Source organism: Camelus dromedarius, chromosome 8, assembly GCF_036321535.1.
Source record: "Camelus dromedarius isolate mCamDro1 chromosome 8, mCamDro1.pat, whole genome shotgun sequence".
NCBI lineage: Eukaryota > Metazoa > Chordata > Mammalia > Artiodactyla > Camelidae > Camelus > Camelus dromedarius.
Window position 1 is genome coordinate 23,796,744 of NC_087443.1, and position 15,968 is coordinate 23,812,711.

Here is a 15,968-nt window from a genome sequence, read left to right on the forward strand (position 1 = left end):
TCGCTTCCCCACTGTGGCTGCTACGCAGTAAATACTCAGTGTCTGCCAATTGAATGAATGAAAAAGGTATGTTGGTGTGTCTTGAAATACTTCACATTTAAAAAATTCACAGCAAAGTTTTTTGAGGACCAATGACAGGCACTCCAGTGAGCTCTGAAAACCTAAGACATTCATAATCACTACCCTGACAGATTTTTGTTTTTTCCTAAGCCAATGAGACACAGAAGTTAGGTCAATAACAAATTAATAAAATTCTCCCCAGTGGTGTGTAGAGTGAGAAGGATGCCAAGTTTAGCCTTTAAAAGCTTCCTCATCCATAAGAGTTTAGTTGCTGGGTCATCGTGGTTCCTAATGTTTGGGACATCATTTTTTTCTCTGCTTTGAATTCACTGTGAGATGTGCAGAGGGCAGAAGGGTTGAGGGTCCTAACCTTCTTGTTCCATTGCCCGCAACTGAATCACCAAGTTCATGGCTGTTGATCTGGACATTTAATTGCACTGAATAAAAGTCCCCTAGGAGCTTGAAGGTTTTGACTCTTTGTGCTGGAATGCTTCCATTCAGTTGGTTTGGCCATTACCCTGATGCTGATTTAGTACTGATCAGGTTAGATGGCTATCTGAGTAGATCGAGGCTCAGGAAAATATAAATTGAATCCCTAGAAACCAACACAAGTATCGATGGAACATTAAATGGTCAGACCAGGATGGAAAGGCTACAACTACTGTGCTCTTAATTAATGGTGTTACAGGCGTTATCTTCTTTGATCTTATAAATCAGAAAGTGTGTGTATCTTTTGAAAGTTGGATGCAGCTTTAGGAGCTTAGGCCAGTCCAAAAACTGAATGGTGAGTAAATTACTGCATGAATATGCTTTCTAATACTGGCCTCTTATGTAACAGTGACTCCACTCTCCATCTCATATACTGATTTATGGCATTAAAAAGTTCAAATAAAAGCTGTATTTTATAGTTGATCCAGTGGAGACTCAGTGCAATGATGTAATTTATCCCAAATTGCAAGATTTCTTAGTAACACTCCTTAGTGTAGAGATTGACTGGAGATTTGGTGATCTCCCTGTTTTCTCTTGCTAATTTGCTTTCCCATTATCCATTGATTCACAATCAACTCTGAGTTGTTTGCTCATGTACTAAGCGCACTGTGGTTTTTATAGAGCAAATCCACTGTCACAAATAATGTGAAATTCACATAGTAGCGTACGTCCTTCTCCTCACTGCCTATTTCCCTGCGCTCAGAAGTCTACACAACAATTACAGTCCGAGGAACACAGAGTTAGGAAAATAAATAAGTGAAGAAGAGCCCCACCTAAATACAGGGGCAGGCCTATCATGTGTCATAAGTGGAGAGAGAAAGATAATCACTGAGTGTCCTTAAGACTATCACAACAATGTAAGGCATTACAGTGAAAAGAGTTTGTTCTTTGGAGTCAGAAAAAATTAGAAATGTAATTACTGTTTATTTTGTTGGGTGACCCTGTGCAAATTAATTTACCACTTTAAAGGTGTAGGTATTTTTCCTTTATTAATTTGAGATAATTAATCAACTAGCACAGCTGTGGTGGGAGTGTCCCTTTCGCATCATCCAAAGCTGATTGGAAGGGAGATGGGGACTGCAGCTTCCCCTCTTCACTCGCCTCCTCCTTATTCCTCTTGCAAGAGGGTAGTTGTTTCTAGAATGGTTCCTTAGCTCATGAGATATTTATTGGCCAGGGAGGAATCAATGTGCGTTAAACTCTCCTAGTGCATGCTTCAGCGTGTTTTCTCCTGCACGGTGTCAGAATCATGCAGCGTGCTGGAGGGTGGCACCGTCCCAGGAGCAGATGCAGGATTCAGAGAGGTAGCCGTGTCTGCTTCGGCTCAGAACCTGAGCCCCAGGCTCCAGCCCAGAGTCAGCAATGAGTCCTGCGTTGCAGCGTTGGTCACTAGTCTACCTTTTAATAACATGGTGCTTTTCTCTCCTTTCCTCATCTGCAAAATAAGGATCAACCTATCTTGGAGGTTGTTGGGATGAATTGAGTTAAAACAGGGAAGGGGTTTAGAAAAATGCCTGACATAAGATTAGTGCAATAAACATATATGGACTGACTGAGTGTACCACCTTCTGAAATAGAATTATTATTAGCCCTACTTTGAAGATGAGAACACTGGAGGTCAGAGAAGTTAAGCCACAGGCAGATGATACTAGAGCCAGCCCTTCAACCAAGGCCAGCAGACTGTCAACTGCATTAGCAAATGTTACAGATTTATTCATGGGGAGGACATAGAAAAAATCCTCCTTAAACATTTTCTTCCCCAATTCTCTATTGTGCAAGTGAGAAGAGAGAGGGGAAGAAAGGAGGAGCTTAACCTCGAGTAACACAATGTGGCATCTGCAAATTCATTTTTACATTTGGGTTAAATCAGTTGTCAAATGATGCTAAGAACTGAAAGCGGTTTCCGGGGGAGAACTGAGTCCGAGTAACTGGTAATGTTATCTCTGCTCCAGACAGTCACTGGCTGATTTCCCCAAACTCCAGTTATGTCAGTAAAACAGGAGGTTTGCTCTTATCTGAAAGTGAGGAGGAGGAAGTGAGTTTGGGAGCTTAAAAATTATGAAAGAAGCCACTAAGTCACCATGGAGAGAAATCAGATGTTGTCTGGAGTCCTGCAGGAGAGCCATGCCATCATTCATGGTGCAGATGCAGTGAAGGGTAAAGAACGTTAAGAAGGAGAGGGAAGGAGAGAGAGGGAGAGACAGAGACAGAGAGAACCAGAGAAAGAGAGGCTATGCCAAATAAATAGCACAATTTCCAAATGAAAACAAGTTTACATTTCACTAAAGTACATTGGATCAAAGGCACTCAGCAAAGGAATCTAAATCCCATGTTCTGGGTTTGTGTTCTGGGATATAATCTAACTATTAGCCACCAATTTACCACGAGCTCAGAAGTTCACAGGACCCACTGCAGCCTTCAAAATTTTGCCCCCACCCCACGCCTAAGAGATGCACCCACTTCCCCTGGCTCTTGGCTTATACTGTGATCATTTAGCCCAGCCAAAGCAGAACCGTCCTTGACATTTTTCTAAGAGCCAATTCCTGCACAACTTGGTTAATCTGGGTCTACAATTTAAAAGTAGAATGTGGGCCACGCTGGGAAACAATTTGTCATTTCAGCAGTGGTACTTGGTTCACATCGATCATGTGCTTTGCCAGGACTTTGGACCCGTAGATAAGTCCTTCATTCCACTGTCATAGCAGACCGAGTCCAGTGTGTTGGTGATAGTGGAAAAGAGATGCCTGTGTGACCAGAACCATGGCACTCTTTCCAGGACCTACAGGAGCCAAAGTCGTAAAGGCTTTTGTATAAAAACATGGTGAGGATGTTAATGCACGTAATGTTCAACAGGCTCCATTCATCCTGCCAGATGGAATGGTAATTCCAAACTGAGTTCCGAGTTCCACCCCGCAGATTTTACAGCCGTCTTCTGGTGTAAGTCATTACCCTTTTCTCGTCTTTGTTCTCGCATGGTATGTTGGTGCAGCAGCCTGTTAACACCTGAGAAACCGTAGTAATGCCGCTGACATAAAAAGTTAAATAAATAATGGGGGGGGCGGTTTTGTGGGGGGAGGATTCCTATGAATATCATGAGGACATGAAGAACTGAGTGGGGTTCTGGGTGAGCACTGAGCCCGAGGGACTGGAAATGGTGATCTCTGATCTAAATCATTAGAACAGGTCTATTGGTGGATTTTGCAAGGTTCAAAGAAATGATGGGAGAAAGGCTATAGCTGAGGAGGCCTACAAGGGAGATTCAGGGGCAGAACAGGGAAGATGATTAGATTGTCCTGAATAAATCAGATGAAGTAGAGTTTAGGGCGGAATTATGAAACCTTGCAATCCCATACACGTATAACCATTTTTAATAGAATGATGAGTTTTGCTTTAGGTCCATCTCACCTTTGACTTCCATAAAGGCCGAGATGAGCTCTGAGAATTCTGTCCGTGCAAATTATGTTTATTAGGGTGTAAGTTCAAAAGAACCATTGTTCTTACATTAGAGAAGTAATGCTTTAATTCCCCATTTCCCCTGGCTTCTATTGTAGGATAACACATTGCCCAGAACTGTAGAATGTTTTGACTTGTTGATAATCCTACCTGTGTAGTGACATTGGTCGGTCCATCTGCTGCTTCTGTTCACCTCTTCTCCAACTGACTAACGGATGACTCAGGAATAGATCTTCAGCAGGCTGTGAAATTGGCGGTTCTCTGATGAAAATACGTTTAAACTGTGACAAGACACATGGACAATAATTTATATTCTCTATAGCGATCTGCTGGCTCTTCATTTCTTTAATACCACTTAGACATGGGTATGTTTTGTGAATCGGGGGAAATTTTCAGTCAACAAGAAGTTTTAGAAAGTGGCATAATTTGGTTAATGGAATAATCAGGATGAGTTGAAATTAGCAAGAATTTTTTTCCTATTTGTTTTTCTTGTTAATTCTTTTTTTTAATTGAGGTACTGGGGATTGAACCTAGGACCTTGTGCATGCTAAGCATATGCTCTACCACTAAGCTGTTACCCTTCCCCACTAAAAATGTTTTTGGTGAGAGAGTCAATCCCCAGTTCCCAGGTATTTGGCTGCCCTAAGAAACTAAGATGGACAATGAATCTTCTTGAAATTAAGACTCATAGACATAACTGTTTCTTTCTTCCTCCTAATATCCCTTGTGGACACCAAGAGCAGAGGTTGAGAATAAGTTTGGTTTAGAATAGAGAAGTAGGGGTTTATTTCTTTTTCATTTTATTCCCACCACTGCCTCTCCCTCCCTAGATATGTGAGAATTCTTATCTCTGAACCCTTCAATCTCCTTGGGATTTTATTTTGAGACTTTTCTAAGACAATGTATGGATCTGGTTCAGACTAAGAACACTAACCTTCTTCCATGAAACATATCCTTTGCATTGCCGAGGATTGATATTTTCAAGTCTCTGGGTGACTCAAAATAGGTAAATTCCTCACCTTGTGTATTTTTAAAAAATGTCCCCACTACTATATAGGCTGAGGAAGAAAAGGCTCTTTTCATCTGGGGCCAGAAGTCAAAAGTCCATGTTGGAAAAATTACAGAAAATTTTCCAACCTGGAATATGGCTGTGATAGGAATTAGAGAAGGCTGTAGACAGAAAGGAACGTGGAGTCAGAAGCATCTTAAGCTTATAGCAACTTTTTTATACGCTGAAAGGGGAAGAAGCAGAGAAGTTGCTGAGAGAGAAGGCTAGGATTTTACGGTTCCCAAGGAGGATGAGAAGCAAGGGAAGGCAAAGGGGTTCACCTTGAACAAAAGGAGAGGCCGCTCATTCACAAAGCTTCTGGACAAAGGAGGGATGGTTACCTGTACAAATGACCATGTAAGTAGAAGGGCAGGAAACAGGATGTCCAGCCTAACAGACCTACTTAAAAAGCAGAAGAAAATTAATTGGAGCAGAGTAAGAGTTTTGAGAGATGAAATGCTTCTGTGTCCATATTACCTGAAGCTGCTCATTTTTTCAATGGTCAGGTGAGAAAGAAAGATTGGAAAACAATTGTATTAAAATTGTTTTGTAATACATTCTTATATAGGGCTTATGAGACTGTTCTAGACATTGCTTGAAATAGTGTTTCATTTAATCCTTATGACCACCCTAAGAAGTAGGGACTCTGATTAACCTCACTTTACAGATGAAGACGCTAAGACACAGAGAGGTTAAGTAATTGGCTCTAAGTCACACAGCAGGTACACGAACCAGGATTCAAACCGAAGCAGATGGAGGGTTCCACAGTAGATGTTCTTATCTATTATGCTGTGTCTCTGTGAAGTAAAAATGGTGCCCTAATATATTATTTGCAGTCTTACCAGGGCAAGGTTTAAAAGTCAGGGCTTTATGTGAGTTGCATCCTGAAACTCTTTCCTCCTATTTCACACACAAATCAGATCCTTTTTAGTTTGAGCCACATGCAACAGAAGAGAAACACAATATCTGCCAGAAACTCCCAGAGTTGTCATTTGAAACACTTAATACTGTACGTGCTTGCTAGATGATGTCTTAATCTGCTACTGCATTTTATAAATAAATTCATCTTTTCTTCTCCAAAGCCATAAATCAGCTCAATTTGTGTCATTTGCATCCTCGCTTTCTTTCATTTTTTTTTTCCTTCCAAACATTACAATCTTAAAGGGCCCGCCTTTTGAGGCGTGTGTTGATGGGCTCCTGGAGACAGAAACCAGCAAACATCAATTTCTTTTGTTAAAAGTAACAGAATAACTTGCCAACTCTGTTCTTTCCTGAAACAAAACCCCCAGAAATTGGAAAAGCCTCTGGTTGTGATTGTTTCTTGGAGAGATTTTCAAGGGCTTGTGTACCTTTTCCTCAAGTTCGTTCCTGATCCTGTCCTATTTAAGGCAGGCTGAGTCTGAAATACTGGCCATTGTTGGCCCGAGGGCTCGTATCCCACTGCTGGCAGCTAAATACCAGCTATGTTCTTTGCTTGGGAAACCACAAAAAGGAGAACAGGACTGACTGGCATTTAGGGAAATAACTTCCTCCAGTCTAATGGCGCCTGGTTAATTAAAACTGCTCAAACTGTCACTGTGGGCTGTTGCAAAAAGGTCCTGGTTGCCAGGCAGAGTGAAATGCTGCGGCGGGATTGTCTGATGTGTTCAGGCATGTTTGACAGGGACAATCTCCTCAAGGGGGTCACTGTTAAGAAAAAAAAAAGAAAGAAAAGAAAAGATTTTGGTTTTATGTTTTGTAATTAGCAAGAGCCACACTGCTTTTAACCCTTTGTCTCTCACAGCCTATATGAGCAGTCTGAGAATGGGACAAGTTACAAGAGATGGCACACCTGTTTTGGCATTGCCATTATACTTCAGTGGCTGTCACCTGCTAATGTAAAGTATGGACTGGAAATCAGATATGCCTGGGTACACATTCTGGTTCAGACACCTCTTAAATATATGACTTAGAACAGTTTACTTTTTTTGTTGTTATTTGTTTGTTTTGGGGGAAGGAGATAATTAGGTTTACTTATTTATTTAATGGAGGCACTGGGGATTGAACCCAGGACCTCATGCATGTGAGGCATGCCGTTTACCACTCAGCTATACCCTCCCCCAAACAATTTACTTTTTGAAATTTTGTACCTAAACTGCTAAAACTTGGAGCATAATATTATATATCTCAGGATTTTTAGGACTAAATGATATGATATGATATGATATGATATGATATGATATGAGATATATATATATATATATAGAGATATATATATATATATATATATATATATGCGCTTGTTATATAGTAGATATTTGATAACTATTATTCCCTTTTCTTCCTTATCTTACCATTTGGAGAGAACACAAAACATTCAAAGTTAAGACCTACAAATTCAGAAATGTTTCTTCTAACTTTAAAAACAAACAGCAGCCACACAGGAATAGTTCATACAGTTTGATACATCCATATGATAAAATGCTTTGCAACCATGTTTTAGAAAAATCACATTTTAATGAATAATTCATGACATAAACATGCTTCTGTGAGAATGTTGTGAAAAAAATTAGCATATTAAATTGTATATGAAATACGATGTTTTTTTTTATTTTTAACAGAACATCAAAAAAGCCTATAATGATTTTTATAATGTGTTAATACTTCTTAATTCCTACTGGTAGGTTTGTAGGAAATTTTTATTTTCTTATATCTTCTATATTTTAATACAAAATGTATAGTTTAAAAAAGAAAGAAATGAAACATAAAAAATCACTCAAAAAGTTAACAATGCAATCAAATGATACGGTTTTTCTGGATGGCTTAGAAAATGACTCAGAATGATTTTAAAAAAGGTTAGTCATAAGCAATGACAGTGCTATTGAAATGAGGTAACTATTTTGAAAGAGTCAAAGTCATTTTCACACAGGAGTTCTTGAAGTTTTGATATAAAAATCCATCTTATTATTTTATAATGGCCTTTTACCAAACTCCCAGCAATGTACAAGGAAGGAGAGTTTGAGTTTTGGGGGAAAAGGCACGTATAACTTGGAAACTTCTGAGCACTGTGTACTGTGCTGGGAAATTCACTTACTTTTCTATTTTATCCTTTCAGTCCTTGAGAAGGATCTACTGTTATTTAATTTTTAAAGATGAGGAAACTTTTGTTCAGCAATGTTCTGAAATTTACCTAAAGTCAATAGCTAGGATGAGGAAGAGCAGGAAAGGAAAGGTCTGTCTGACTTTTTAACACCAAACCATGACCGCAGGGTTGGCCGTAGGTGCTCTGGCTCTGTTGGCCACAGTGTGTTTACCGTTGACTGTGCGTACCTATTTACACTTAAATCAATTAACATGAACAAAATTAAAAACCAGGTTCAGGCACTCTAGACACACGTGGCTAGTGACTGTAGGATCGAACTGTGCAAACATTGAACATTTGCATGATCTCTGAAGATTCCGTCGGACAACACTGCACCATTTGTGAAGAGATTCACAAATGGAAGAGATGACTGACGGTTAACCAGAGTGGTCACAGAAAGCTCCCTGATGTAGGAGGTGAGAATCAGCTGGCGGAATGGTGAACCAACTTTCTTTTTAGTGCTTCTGCGTCTCCTTTCAGATTCCTTCTCTAATCCTCATTCCTCAGCACATGCCCCTAGTCTTGATGTCTACTCCCAGCTTTCCATGATCACAGTCCTGAGTCCTGCGTTAGGGACCCACACTCTCATCCACTGGTATCAATTTCCCTTCCCAGGGAGCATTAGGTTATTATGCAGGTCTTGCCACTGATGAAATGGAGTGAAGATCGTCTTCAAATTTGATGAAAACAAGTCAAGGGATATGACTGCCTCAATTAAAAAAAATTCATCAGTAGCAGCCCTTAAACATTGATTCTTGCCCCAGACTTGCTGCTGGACCATTTGTAGTGAGCCATCGTAGCATCTGGCTTTGAAAACCAGTGGGTCTTATATCCAGGAGACCCCAAGGGCTGTAAGAAACTAAGACTTTGCTATTGAAGGGCTCACTCACAAAGTCCCTTGCTCTGAGTCCCAGCACAGAAGCAGCAGCTTGAAAAGCACCTGGGTTGTATGAGAAAGAGATTCACTGACTAATTTTAGGGCATGTGCCAGCGGGCACCATTTTTTTTTCTACTCTTTCCACCTAGCTGGCCTGGCTCTGGGAGGAACCATCTCTGCTCTCCACCAACCTAGCTAACACTCTGAGATCCACCCCAGCGTTCCCCTAAGGACTGCCCTGCCCAACTGCCTCCTCTAGCTGGTCTCTCCAAAGCACTGCCCCACCTGGTTGGTGGCCCCTGCCAGCATGAGCACACCTCCAAAGCAGCTCCTACTCTGGGGAGGCCAGCCCTGCACATCAGCACTCCTATAGTGGTCATGACCAAGCCTCACAGACAGTTGGGCTAGGGGCCAGCCCCATCTACCTGTGTGCCCCCAGCAGTTGCAGCCAAGTCTTGTAGACAGCTTGGCCGAGGACCAGTCTCACCCACCAGGGCATCCACAGCAGTTGTGGCTGAACCACATAGCCAGGCAGCTGGGGACCAGTCCTGCCAACCAGTGTGCCACCAGCAGTTGAGCTTGGGTCTCACAGCCAAATGGCCTGGAGGCCAACCCTGCCCACCAGCATGCCCAGAGCAACCACAGCCCAACCACAACAGGAGGGTACCTGCAGCCTGTAAAGGGGATACACCTGCAGCACCTGGTTCAGATGACCATAGAGGATTGTGCCAGTTGGACCCACAGAACACCTTCTACATACGGCCACTTTTTTAAGACTGGGAGATATAGCTGGTATACCTAATAATTAGAAACAAACTTAGAGTGTTAGACAAAATGCCGAGACAAAGGGATACCTCCCAGACAAAAGAATAAGACAAAGCCTCAGAGAAAGAACTAAATGAAATGGAGATAGGCAATTTCCCAGATAAAGAGTTCAAAATAACAGTCATAAAGATGCTCACTGAACTCAGGAGGAGGATGGATGAACTCAGTGAGAACTTCAACAAAGATATAGAAAATATAAAAGGAACCAATCAGAACTAGAGAATACAATAACTGAAATGAAAAATACACTAGAGGGAATCAACAGCAGAACAAAGGATGCAGAGAATGGATCATTGATCTGGAGACAGGGTGGTGGAAATCAACCAATTGGAACAGCAGAAACTAAATACATATATACATGGAGATATGGAGATAGATAGATAGATAGATAGATACATACATACATACATACATACATATAGTTTAAGGGACCTCAGAGACAGCATTAAGAGTACTAACATTCACATTATAGGAGTCCCAGAAGGAGAAGAGAGAGAAGGGACATAAAACCTATTTGAAGAAATAATAGCTAGAAAGTTTTCTAACCTGGCAAAGGAAGAAGACATCCAAGTCCAGGAAGCTCAGAATTCCAAACAAGATGAAGCCCAAGAGACCCACGCCAAGACATGTTATTATTAAAATGTCAAAAGTTAAAGAGAGAATCTTAAAGGCAGCAAGAAAACAACTAGTTACATACAAGAGAAAGACATCCTCCCTAAAACTATCAGCTGATTTTTCAGCAGAAACTTTATGGGCCAGAAGAGACGGGCAAGATTACTCAAAGTGATGAAAGAAAAAAAACCTCCTACAACAAAGAATACTCTACCTGGCAAGGTTATTATTCAGAATTGAAGAAGAGGTAAAGCGTCTCCCAGACAAGCAAAAGCTAAAAGAATTCATTACCATTAAACATGCCTTACAATAAACCTTACATGGAAAAGGCAATAGCTAGAAACAAGAAAATTATGAAAGGAAAGATCTCACTGTAAAGGCAAATATATAGTAAAAAAAAGTGGATTCAACCACCTATAAAGCCAGGAGGAAAGTTAAAAGACAAAAGTAGTAAAATTGTCTATATCTAAAGTGATTAGCTAAGTGATACACAAAATAAAAAGATGTGTGATGTCAAAAATATACAACATGGGTTGCAGGGAGTAAAATGTAGTGCTTTTAGAATGCACTCCAACTGAAGCAACCAATAGACTGCTATACGCATAGATTACTATATATGAACATGGTAACCACAAACCTGTAACAGATACACAAAAAGTACAAACATCCAAAATATACAAAGTATACAGAATATACAGTGAACTCATACACCTCAACATCAAACCCACCCCCCAAAACAAAACAAAACCCAAACAACCCAGTTAAAAAATGGGCAGAGGAGCTGAATAGACATTTTTCTATAGAAGACACAGATGGTCAACAGGCACATGGAAAGATGCTCAACATCATTAACCATCAAGGAAATGCAATTCAAAACCACAACGAGCTGTCACCTCACACTTGTCAGAATGGCTATTATCAAAATCACAACAAAAAAAACAAGTATTTGTGAGAATGTAGAGAACACAGAACCCTTGCGCACTGTTGGTGGAAATGTAAATTGGTGCAAATGTAAATTGGTGCAGCTACTATGGAAAACATTGCAGAGGTTTCTCAAAAAATTAAAAATAGAACTACAGTACAATTCAGCAATTCCACTCTTGGGTATTTATCTGAAGAAAATGTAAACACTAATTCAAAAAGATATATGCACCTCAATGTTTATAGCAGCATTGTTTATAATTGCCAAGATATAGAAACAACCTAAATGCCCATCAACAGATGACTGGATGAAGGAGATGTAGTCTATATATTCAGTGGAATATTACTCAGCCATAAAGAAGAATGACATTTTGCCCTATTTGTTACAACATGGAGGGTATTATGCTTAGTGAAATAAACCAGACAGAGAAAGACAAAAAACATGATCTCACACATAGGTGGAATCTAAAAAGTACATACAAACAAACAAAACAAAACACAAGCAGATTCATAGAGAACAAACTTGTGGTCACCAGAGGGAAGAGGGATGAGGGGTTGGGCAAAGTAGGTGAAAGAGATTAAAAGGTACAAACTTCCAGTTGTAAAATAAATAAGTCGTGGGGAGGTAATGTAGAGCATAGGGAGTATAGTCAATAATAGTGCAATGACTTTGGTAACTAAACATTGCAGTAATCAATTCACTCTGTATATTAATGTTGAATCACTATATTGTACACCTGAAACTAATGTAGTATGTCAAGTATACTTTAATGAAAATAATAAAAAAGAAAAATCATTAAAAATCAAAATATTAGGAGAAAAAGATAAGGTATTATGAGATAAGTAATCAAGTAAATAAATGAATAAAGACTCAAAAAGAGTGACACATCTCACTGATTGGCTGCCCAAGAACTCGATGACATGGGAAAAAGCTCCCAGCAAGGGCTTTTTCATCTCTGAACCTACAGATCATGTAACCTACAGTACTGGAAGTTATCTCAGGTAACAAGCAAACACCCAAGTAACTTTATAGCATCTTCCATTTATTAAAGAAGGACTGGGCTTGTTCTATATGGCTCTAAGAGGCAGGACTGGGTCACCTTTGGGAAGTTGAGCGAAGATGTGTTTTAGCTAAAATGTTAGCTATTCACTGACTCTGGGTGGATGTGTAAGCTCTAGATTTCAGACGGGGATGTGAGTAGACGCTGGTAAACATATAAGGGTGCTGTCTGTATACTTTGAGGCTGACTAGGGTTTGGGTATGAAAGATTGTTTCCATCCTTAGGTTTATGTCAGTCTGTGTCCTGTCCCAGCGGCCACATGCTGAGCTCTGACATAGAATTGGTACAGGATCCCCGTGTGTTGTCTCAGGAACTCAGTAGTGGCCTCTCTGGGACAGAAGGAGTAAAGACACTTAGGATAACAATTCTTTGGTACCAGAGCTTTGCACTCATTATATTATGTACATTTTCTTAATGAGACCTTACTCTTGTTATAAGGTATAGCTTTGACCCATGAATAAAAGTAACATTTTATCCTCTAGAAATTTGCAAGGGCAAGAACCATTTCATGTTGGGTGGATATTGTCTTTTTTTCTTTTAGCAGGATATGAAGTTGGGGATAAGAAATAGCCCTTTATGAAAAGACATTTCTTCATCTGTGACAATAGTCCATATTTTAATGTCTGATGCACTGCCTAGGATCATACCTCTGAGTCTCTTTTGATTTGGGGTGCTCAGTTTCAATCCTCTTTCTCAGAGATTAGCTTCCCCCCTCCTTTTTTTTTTTTTTTTTTCCCTGAGGGTTAAATCTTCCTTTTGAAGCAGGACTGTTTTGCTTATAAAAAAAAAATCTTGTGGAAAATAAATATTCATCCCTTATGGAAATAGATCCTGAGAAACATTACAGAGACCAGAGGGGGAGGTGCACATACCCCATGTGTTGGCAAAGCTTGGCATCTCCATCTAACTGACTTACAAGGCGTGGCAGTTAAATGAGATCAAACGAAGAGTTCCATTCAAGCCATTTTTCAGAATGATCTGGGTTCTACTGCTGCTAGGTGGCGTCTGCACTGGCATCTCACAGCCTGGGCCTGTCATTCAGAGCTGGAAGATGGTCTCAGCCTTTCTAGAAGGAAACCTGTCTTTTAAAATTGGCCACACATGTCAACGGGAGCAGAAATGGTCTTAATGGTGCATTTAAGTCTCAAATTGCTTGAGGTTATTTATCAGAGCTCGGTTGTAAGACTTAAACAGTGCAGATTTCAGATTTCACCCGTTCTGGATTGAAGTGCCATTTAGAATTCAAATTGTCTTACAGAAAATGCAAAACTCCCGCAGACTCACGTAGGATCATTTACCAGCTAAGCCCTTTCACTGCAGATTTCCTATTTGCTCTTCCCTCAACTCATTCCTTCTGACAAACAAGGCTCCTTGGAATGGACCCTTCAGCGATAATATCGTCTTCAACCTCATTATCATCATTATCAGTCATTTTTATTATTGTAACCATTGCTATCGTTATTTATCCTAGAAATTAGCACTGCCAAGAGGTCCTTCTAAATGAGAACCAGTCCAAGAGGCATGTGGAACTGCCAGCAACCCGAAATGTGCAAGTTTGAGGCACCTCTATAGGCTGGGTCTTGGCAGCTGGCAGCTTACCCATAAAGATATACCTAGAAACTTAAGACATCTGAAAGCAGAGTACACTTTGCAGTGGGCCCATAAAGACCTGCATTCTTATCCCAGCTCAGTAATAAAATGGGTGCATGTCCTATGAATCTTGCGTTCCTCCTTTTGCGGGAGGTTGCATGTTACATGGGGACTTTCAAGTTGGACTGAAGTAAGTTTGTGTCTTGCTTTACTCTTTTTTTGTTTGTTTTGGGGGGTTTTTTTTGGGGGGGTGATAATTAAGTTTCCTTTTTTTTTTTTTTTAATACAAGTACTGGGGATTGAACCCAGGACCTCGTGCATGCTGAGCACGCACACTACCACTGAGCTATTCCCTCCCCCTTTCTTGCTCTACTCCTGGTGTAAACTTTCTAATACTCAACTTTTTGTATCTGTCAACTGTAGATAATGATATCATTGTTGGCAGACCTGAATGAGGCAAAACATGCAAAAGTGTTTTGCGTGCTTGACATATTTCATAGCAAATGCTTAGTAAGTGTTAGCTCTGGGTTTTACTAAACTGCTAGAGTGTGGATAAGTGATCTTGAACATTCTCAGATGATCTGATTTACATTCTTACTGAAGGTACTTTGTATGTGTGTGTATTTCCTAGGTAAAAATTAACTTGTAATTAGATCAATTAAGACATAGTATTCTCTTGATCTTTAGAAGTGAGGTTCCTAAAAATGTTTCAGCAGTGACTATGATGAAGGCAAACAGGAGGCATAACAAATTCTTGCCCATTGATCTTCTTAAGGTTTTTAGTGCGAGAAAGCTGGAGTGGGTGGTCTTTGACAACTGGGGTCACCAGTCGTGTTAGAGACGTTTTTGAGGCAGATCATACAGCTCATCTCTATTCTGTTGTTTGCTATTTCCAGGAACCTAGGCCAGTAATTTGACCTCTTCAAGCCCCTTCTTCCTCACTGGATATAAAATCTGCTGCATAGGAATTGTGGTGACAAATAAGCTAGGTTTATGGCTGAGCTAGGAACGCTGAGCCCCTTATACAAGGTTAGGCATCCTGTAGATGTACTAAAGTATTCTTGGACTAAGTCACAATTGTTAGGAAGTGGGAGGTGGGAAAGAACATAGAAGAAATATCCTTAAACCAAATAAGTTGAAGAATCAGGATGTGGGAAGATAATAAGACAAACTCCAAAAAATGAAGCTGTGCTATCATTCCATGATTTTTCTAGTTAGTTCCTAATCCTACTAAGTGGCCTTTCCCAGCAACAACAACACAATTGCATCTTTGGTCTTCATAATGGATTTTGTGTTAATTTTTTTCAATTAAGGCAGATGCTACAGAGTATATGTTTGTGTTCCCCTGAATTCATGTTAAAACCTTATCCCCAATGAGGTGGTATTTTGAGATGGAGCCTTTGGGAGGTGATTAGGTCATGAGGGTGAAACCTTCATGAATGGGATTAGTGCCTCACAAAAGAGATCCGAGAGAGCTTCATAACCCCTTCCATAATGTGAGGACACACAAGATGACCTACTTTCGTGAAGTAGGAAGTGGCTTCTCATCAGGCACCAAATCTGCCAGCACCTTGATCTTGGACTTCCCAGCTTTCAGAACTGTAAGGAATAAAGCTCTGTTGTTTAGAAACTACCATTTCTATGATATTCTGTTAAAGCAACTCAAACAGACTAACACTGGAAGTCATTACAGAATTTTAAAAAAATCTGAAACAAAATTTATATTCTTAAAATCCCCCTGGCCCTTTAAAAAAATTCCAAACAAGTAAATTTAGGACTCCCATAACTCCAAATATTACTCTGGGTAAATTCCTCAGGATCAGAATGTGGGAAGGTTGTAGAGAGAAAATCTGTGCCTGTATCTAAATTGAATCCTGAGCAAATATACCTGGTGCCTAACAGGGACTCAAG

General features: G+C 40.1%; 1 non-coding gene across 1 annotated transcript; it reads right to left on the reverse strand.

Moving 5' to 3' along the window:
* Window positions 1–7,075: 7,075 nt before the first annotated feature.
* TRNAV-CAC (transfer RNA valine (anticodon CAC)) lies at window positions 7,076–7,148 on the reverse strand. Its single transcript has one exon. It is a non-coding gene; the product is annotated as a tRNA-Val (tRNA).
* Between the last annotated feature and the right edge of the window lie 8,820 nt (window positions 7,149–15,968).